The 8609-nt window shown below is 36.7% G+C and overlaps 1 protein-coding gene across 1 annotated transcript in view; it reads right to left on the bottom strand.

The window, feature by feature from the left end:
- Nucleotides 1–8609, bottom strand: part of TSPAN8 (tetraspanin 8) — a 67746-nt gene that overhangs the window by 11054 nt on the left and 48083 nt on the right. The window lies entirely within an intron of this gene.

Raw genomic sequence — 8609 nt, forward strand, 5'->3', positions numbered from 1 at the left:
TAGACTATTCTCTCCCCCATAGACTTCAATGCCGTAAACATATTTCATCCAGTTTTTCTCAGTCTTACCCCCACCCCAATGCCAGTCTCATTCTACAACAGTGGCACCATATAGCATTTGTCCCTTTGTGACTGAGATACTATGCTGCATTGAAAAACAAGGAAATCATGCAATATTATTCAAAATGGGTGACCCTGGAGGACATTATGCTGAGTGAGGTATCTCAGTCACATAGAGCACTTCTTAAATATGTGTGCCTTAATTTAGGGCTTCTTCCTAGCTCCTCTGAGGAAATCAGTTCTCCTGGCCTTCCTACAAATGGTCACAGACACTTACACTAAAACAGCTGCATAAAAATCAAGAAGTCTAGAATTTATTTTGCCATGGTTTCAAGCATTCCAAGAAGAATGGGAAAACACATTTCTGTTGTTTTTGTGAGGAATAGCTAATTCAGAAGTTTTCTTTGAAATGAAACAGCACAGTTGAAAATCTAAGATGGTAATTTCCATTTCATTAATTATCCATCCCAAGAATGTTATTGTTATATGTCATTGAATCAGAAGCAGCTGATGGATTGGAACCACGTCTTTGGGCTGATAGTATTAACTCTTTACAACTAAGACACCAGAGCTCCCTATCCCAAAATGAGAGACCTCCAAAATTTCCCTAATGACTCTGCAACTGGTGACTTGAACTTTGTGGGGAGCACTGCAAATCAAGGGGCTCTTTCACTGCAACAGCAAGAGGACATGGTATCATTTATGGGGAGTCCTTCCAATTTCAATTGTTCCTATGGTATTTATACTTTCTGCTGACTAAATTCATGTCTAATAAGAACTGCTGCACAATAGTTTTCTTTTCTTTTTCATTTTAATTCAGATGTGCTAAAAGTCAGTCCTGAACATTTGTCTTTTTGCTTGATCCCAAGTCTTGAGGCTAGGGGCAATACCAGAATTATTGTTGTTGTGTTGTTAGGTGCCACTGAGTCTTAGACAACTTATAGTGACCCTATGAATGGAAGACCTGACCACTATTCATAGAGTTTCTGGAGGCAAGCCATTTTGGAAGTGGATGTCACTCCTGCTTCCAAGCTTGTTTTAACCAGGAAGCTCCACCAAACACTACCATGGGTAACCATTATCACATTTGGCACATCAGTGTCACAATGTTTAGCATCACAGCAACCACAAGTTACCTCTATACAGCAATGCACAGACAAGTGCTATACCACCTAGAAGAATGTTTCATCAAAAACCAATTTGAATAGAATGTAAAAAAAAGAATAGGCATGAAAACTCTTTATTTCTACTTTCTAAAATAAAAGTCCACCATACACCAATAGTTAATATTGCATTTTCTAGCAGTTCACTACCACTGAAAAATACAATTTATCATTACTCAAAAGAAACTGCAAGTATCTTTGCTAGTTTAGAAAACTATTATAAAATTATCTTTTATCTCTCTGCTTTATTTCTGAGATCTCCTATCAAGATTGCTTCAGCCTACAAAGTAATGGCAAGCCACCTTACTCTATTAAAGTGAAGAGAAACGTCCTGATGATTTCTTTATGCTTAGAAGTTGTTATGCTATTATAGTTTCAATTGCTTTATGTATAAGTGAAAAGTAGATAATGAAGAATTAATGCTTTTGAACTACAGTTTTGGTAAAGAATACAGGATATACCCCTATTGCCAAAAAACAGACTATCTTGGAATATGTGAAATCAGAGTGCTTGGAAAGGTTTTGTCTCACTTCTTATGGACTTGTTATGAGGAGCAGTCAGTCCCAAGAGAAGAACATCATGCTCGGAAAAGCTCAAAGTAAGCAAGAGCATGGAAGACCCTGGATGAAACGGATTGACACAATAGGCATAAGGCTTTTTGTTCTGTTCTTACAGGGTCATTGCGAGTCAGAGTCAACTCCAGGAAACCTAACAACAACTAGTAAAAAAGCAAAAAAGAGGAGATGTGATCACTAGTTACTTAATTCAGAATACTGATATTTCTAAAAATGAATGTAGACATTCATTTATGTAGACATATTTTATCAACTAAAGCATTTTGCACACATTCTGAACATCCACTCTAAGAAGAATCCCTCAGATAGGGATTTTTAACAGACTCCTGAAAATAGATTCTAGGCCATTCCATTGAAGCCAAGTCCAAATAAATTAATACACAGATCCTAAATGCCCTTAGAGAGTTTATCCATATGATTATTTTCAGTAAAGATAATCTTGAGTGTGTTTTCTATAAAAGATATTTGCTTCTATTTTGTTTTAAAAAGTATTTGTTGGAGAGGTTTGTCTTCTTTGTTTCTTCTAGAACTTGGAAAGTAGAGAAGGGAAGTATAACTGTTGATAAATACTAGTAATGGCTATACTTGTTGTGTGCCTTCCAGTTGATTCTGATTCATAAAATCCTTTGGACAGAGCAGAATTGTACCATAGGGTTTCCAAGGCTGCAATCATTACAAAAGCAGATTGTCTTATCTCCCTCTAGCTGAACCACTAGTGGACTCAAACTGTTAAAATTTTGATTATCATCCAAGCAGTAATCATTGTGCTACCATGATTCTAATTACTGTAAAACAGGATAATGTCTTTTATTTTAATACATTTTTATAGCTCAGACCGTATATTTTGCTATTAGGTGCTGTCAAGTCCAGTACAATACATAGTGACCCAATGAAGAAGAGATCTGAACCCTATCCTATTCTGTGCCATCCTCATACTTTTGGACACACTAGAGCCCATTGTGGCAGTCTGTCACCATGTCAATCCACTTAGTTGAGGGTCTTCCTCTCCTTCGCTGATCCTCTGCCCTTCCAAAAATCATGTCCCTCTCCAAGGAATAGCCCCTCATAGCCACATGCCCAAAGTATGTGAGGCAAAGTCTCAACATTTTTGCATCCAAAGAGCACTCCAGCTGCACCTTCTCTAAGACATATTTGTTCTTTTGGCAGTCCATAGGATATTCAGTGCTCTTCTCCAACAGCTCAAAGGCATTGATTCTTCTTTTGTCATCCTTTATCACTGTCCAGTTCTCAGATGAATAGTCAAGTGATCAAAAAAACCATGGTGGTATAAGATGCACCTTAGTCCTCAAGTTGACATCACTATTCCTCAATAATTTAGAGAGGTCCCTAATTGCAGATTTTCCCAATGTAAGTAATGTGTCTACTTATTTCCTGACTGCTAGTACCAAGGGTGTTAATTGTGGATATAAGTAAGATGACGCTGTTGACAGTTTCAATCTCTTTGCCATCCACCATGATGTTGCTAATCAGTCCAGTTGTAAGAATATTCTTATTGAAGTCTGCATTCCTTGATCTTCTGCAACATGTGCTTCAAGTCCTCTTTACTTTCATCAAGTAAGGTTGTGTTATTTGCATAATCAATAATATTGATGAGTCTCCCTCTGATCCTGATGTCATATCCTTCTTGATAGAGTCCAACTTCTCTAATAATTTGCTCACAATATAAACCGAATAGGTATGGAGAGAGAATACAAACCTGATACACACTCTTCTTAATTTTAAATCATGCATTGTTTCCCTGCTCTTTTCACACAACAGCCTCCTGATCCAGGCAAAGCTTTTGCATATGATCTTGAATTGATTCCATCTGATTTCAAGATAATCTTAGGAACAGGTTTGTGGTATTGAAAACCAAATATCGAAGATTATGGGATAATATCAAGGATATGATCCACAAAGAAAGCAAAAAATTACCTTTTCTATGAAGAAGTTGCCAAAAGTGAAGAAGGAAGCCCCTGCCCCTCCCAAAACTGAAGCCAAAGCAAAAGTGTTAAAGGCCAAGAAGGCAGTCCTGAAGGGCATCCACAACCAAAAAAAAAGAAAATCTGTATGTCACCCACTTCTGGCAGCCAAGATGCTTAGACTCTAAAGGCAGCCCAAATATCCCTATCAGAGCACTGCCCCTCTCCCCAAGAAACAAGCTTGACCATTATGCCATCATCAAGTTTCCCCTGAACGCTGAGTCAGTCATGAAGAATATATATGATAACAACATACTTGTGTTCTTTGTGAATGTCAAGGCCAACAAACACCAAATCAAACAACCTGTAAAGAAGCTCTATGACATTGATGTGGTCCAGGTCAGTATCTTTATTAGATCTGATGGAGAGAAGAAGGCCTATATTCGACTTGTTCCTGACTATGATGCCTTGGATGTTACCCACAAATTTGGGATCATCTAAAGCTGGAGTGCTCTTTGGAGTCAAGAGTTATGAGGCTTTGTCTCACATACTTGGATATGCTTCTAGGAGGTGCTATTCCTTGGAGAGCATGATGTTAGGAAGAGTGAAGGGTTAGCGAGGGAGAGGTGGACTGATGCAGTGACTGCTTCAGTGGGCTGTTGTGAGTCAGGAAGTGTGAGAACGGCACATGATAGAACAGAGTTCAGATCTTTTGTTCATAGGGTTGCTATGAGTCAAGCTCAACTCGATGGCACATAACAACATAATAACAACAACAAACTGAGTCCTGTTGGCTAATTCTATATAAAAATTTTTCTCACCAAAGAAAAAAAGACAAAAGGCATATAGAGGAGAAAGGAAAAAATAATGAAATGGATGTCAGAAGAGACTCTAAAAAATGGACTAGAGTATTGAAAAGCCAAAACAAAAGGAATCTATGCTGAAGTAAAAGAGGGGAACAGAAGATTTCAAAGGGTAGCTAGATAGGACAAAGAAAAGTATTATAATGGAATGTTCAGAGAGCTAGAATTGGAGAATAAATAGGAAAGAAGTCGCTCCACATTTTCTTAAGCTGAGAGAACTGAAGAACAAATTTAAACCTCAAGTCTCAATACTGAAAGATACTATGTAAGATATTGAATGACCCAGAAAGCATCAAAAGAAGATGGAGGGAATAAACAGAGACACTGTACCAAATATAATTGATTGACACTGAAAAATTTCAGGAAGTACCATATGAGCAGGAGCAAACAGAAATGAAAGAAGTTGAAGCTGCATTGAAGGCACTGGCAAAAAATAAAGCCCCAGAATCAATGGGATACCAATTTACTTGTTTCAATTAACAGATGCAGCCTTGGATATGCTCACCAGTCTATGCCAGGAAATTTAGAGGACAACTGTCTGCCAATGAATTGGAAGAGGTCCATATTTATTCCCAATGCCAAGAAAGGTGATCCAACTGAATCTGGAAACTATTGAACAATATCATCAATATCACATGCAAACAAAATACTGCTGAAGATCATTAAAAAACAGCTAGAACAGTACAGAGAAAGGCAACTTCCAGAAGTTGAGGCAGAACTTCATAGAAGAGGCTATGCCACCAGGGTTATCACTGCTGATGTCAGTTAGATCCTGGATGCAAGTAGAGAATACTAGAGGAACATCTATTTGTACTTTATTGACTATGCAAAGGTGTTTGATTGTGTGGATCATAACAAGGTGTGGCTGACACTGAGATGAAAAATGGGAGTCCCAGAGCACTTAACTGTGCTCATGCTAAACCTATACTTGGACCAAGAGAATAGATATGGGAAGACTATTTTCAAAGCTTACCTTTGAACAGAAGGGGATAGATGGAAGAATGGATGGATGGAAGGATGGAAGGAAGGATGGATGGATGGATGGATGGATGGATGGATGGATGGATGGATAGTTAGACTGATTTGGTGACAGGTAAGAGTAAGTAGATAAATAGATACACACACATATAGCTGTTGATATTGTCATTGTGTATCATAGAGTCAGAACCAACCCATAGCTGACCCTATAGAAGGTTTTCGGAGGCAGTTAATTGCACAGGAGGAGATTGCCCTTCTTTCTCCCACAGAGCAGCTGGTAGATTAGAACCATGTGTTTTCATGATTGTAGCAGAGCTTCTTACCAATAGATAACCACATATATAGAAATATGAGTGTTATATGCTTTCAAGTCAAAACCAACTCACAACCGACTCTCTAGGGAGTATGTAGATCATTCAAAAACAGCTAAAACAGTACAGAGAAAGGCAACTTCCAGAAGTTCAAGCAGGATTTAGAAGAGGGAAGCAAATCACATGAGATATTATTGCCTATATTTTTTTCTGAGAAGTGACTCGTGCATTCGAATTTTTAATTTAGGAGCCTCTTTAGTTTGACAGCACAACTCCTTAATCCACAAGGCCACTAGAGCTCCCTGTATATATACATATATATGTTGTTGATTGCCATCGAGTCAAGCATGATTCAGGCATATGAACAAAATTCCTGAAGCCTATCTATACCTAGTATTGTTTCTCAAACATGTACGTATTTTTTTTATCCAAAGTCTCTGTAAACATTCATTAAAATTTAATTTAAAAAAATTAGGAGAGCCGAAATCAAGCAAAATTTCACAATTGTCTTTGACTCAACTATTTACCACATTCTCAGATAATCTAGAAATTAAAATATGTAAAATGGTTACAATTTAGAATATAAATATTTAATCTCTAAATTGCTATATGGGAGGATTTTTGTTGTTTTGTCTTTGTTTTTTAAAAATTAGTGTTCAGTGCTTATCTTTAGAACAACTAACAAAAAGCAGCAAATACAGAGTACACTGATACCATAAAATTATAAAAGGAACTGTTTCTCCTGCAACTTCATCTTCAACTAAATATATTTAGATTCTTGGCAATGCCTTTGGCTATGATATTAAAGACATTAGTCTTTCCAGTTGATTATGTCTTTATTTTCTCTGCCCTTGCAAGTAAGAAACTACTTAGAAGGTTCTATGGAGTGTATGTAGCAGAGGATAGTCTGTCATCTAACTTTGGATCTAATATGCTTTTGACACCTACATTAACATTTACTCAGAAAATTTAATTTTTATTTTCAAAGTCAGGTCCCTCTTTGTTGTATCTTGTATCAATGTGTGTGTTTGTTACAATTATAAATGTTGAAGTGTTTGTGTGACTTTTTCCTCAATTTTATGACATTGTTGTTCTTGATTGTCTTTAAGTCGAGCACAACTAATAGCAACCCTATGAACAAAAGGCCTGAAATCCCTCTACAATTATCAATATTTATCAAAGTTCATAGTTTCCAGAGGCATATTATTTAGGAAGTGGATGTCACTCCTTCTTCCAATTTAGCTTATATTTTAATTAACATAAGAGTACAAAGCAAGGAATTATTAAGAGATTTTAAAATAGGCAAATTGAGAGAAATGGACCTCTTAGTAGCACTACTTGACTTTGATCATATGTCAGACCTAACAAAAGACAACCATAGTAACAGAGGGTGCTTTGCACCTAGACAATTTCATACAAGAAAGGAACAGTCAACAGGTCAATTTGCTACTATTCTTTCTCTAATGGCTGTGTGGGAAATTCCACCAGAATGTCTACAGGACTGTTTAGAATACTAAATTGTTTTAATCTCAGTTAAAATTCCTTTCTGGTAGTGAGCTACCAGGAAGTCCCAGAAGAGCACTGTACTGCATTCTATGAGAATGTCACAGAAGTCTCTACCTGCACTAATCAGTTCTCACAGGAGATAACAAGGAGATATTACACGTCATTAGCATGTAACTAGTACCCCAAAATGATATTGAATTATACTTGAAATTAACTCACTTCATATCTGAATTACCCAAAAATGAATTCAACAATGCTCCTCTGAACAGCTTTACTTCATTTTAACTATTTTTTATTTTTTTATTAAATTTTATTACTTTTAATGAACATTTACAGAGATTTGGGGTTTTCATTCATTCATTGTTGCACTATTTTCTCTAGCCCTCCTCCCCAGTTTGTTCTTCTTTTTTCCCCCCTTGAAAAGCCGTTTTAACTGTCTAATTGCCACAGTGCTTGTCAAAGCCAATTCTGATCATTTTAACACTTTTGTTTCACTTATTGGTAAGGGTTTTAGGTCAGAGAAAAATAACTCTTCAGTTTCTTTAAAAAAAAAAAAAAAGCAAAAAAAACCCCACACACCTATGCCAAGAAAATTAATAAGATTAAAATAAAAAAGTAAATGACAGGACACTGAATTTTTTTCAACATCAATTATCAACTTATGAGAGTGATTAAAGCAAGAGCCTCTTTGAAAATATCTCCAAACAGCCTACAGACCTTATGCTGAAAGAGTTAGACACATTGTCTCTAGCTTTTAGATTTTGAAAGATCTCAACAGAAGAGCAGGAAAGCAGCTTTGACAGCAAGTTCAGTTTCTACATTCTGTTTCAAAGACAGGAAGAGAAATGCAAAACTGTAAGGATATATTTTGCTGTTGTTTAGTGTTTTCTAATTTCTAGAAACTAACTCTGAAAACAACTATGAGATATAATCTCACCCCAGTAAGAATAGCAAAATTTAACAGAACAGCATGCAACAAATGCTGGGTCCAGGTTGTGGAGAAACTGGGACCTTTATTCACTATTGGTGGGAGTGTAAAATGGTGCAACCACTGTGGAAGGCAGTATGGTGCTTTCTCAAAAAGTTACAAATAGAGATACCATTTGACCCGGCAATTCCACTACTGGGAATATACCCCAAAGAGACCATACATAAATGCCACCTAAGCAGATACATGCACACCCATGTTTATTGCGGCTTTGTTCACAATAGCAAGGAATTGGAAACAACCC

The sequence above is a fragment of the Elephantulus edwardii genome, unplaced genomic scaffold (assembly GCF_000299155.1).
Source record: "Elephantulus edwardii isolate Elephantulus edwardi_28Jun2011 unplaced genomic scaffold, EleEdw1.0 scaffold00047, whole genome shotgun sequence".
Taxonomy (NCBI): domain Eukaryota; kingdom Metazoa; phylum Chordata; class Mammalia; order Macroscelidea; family Macroscelididae; genus Elephantulus; species Elephantulus edwardii.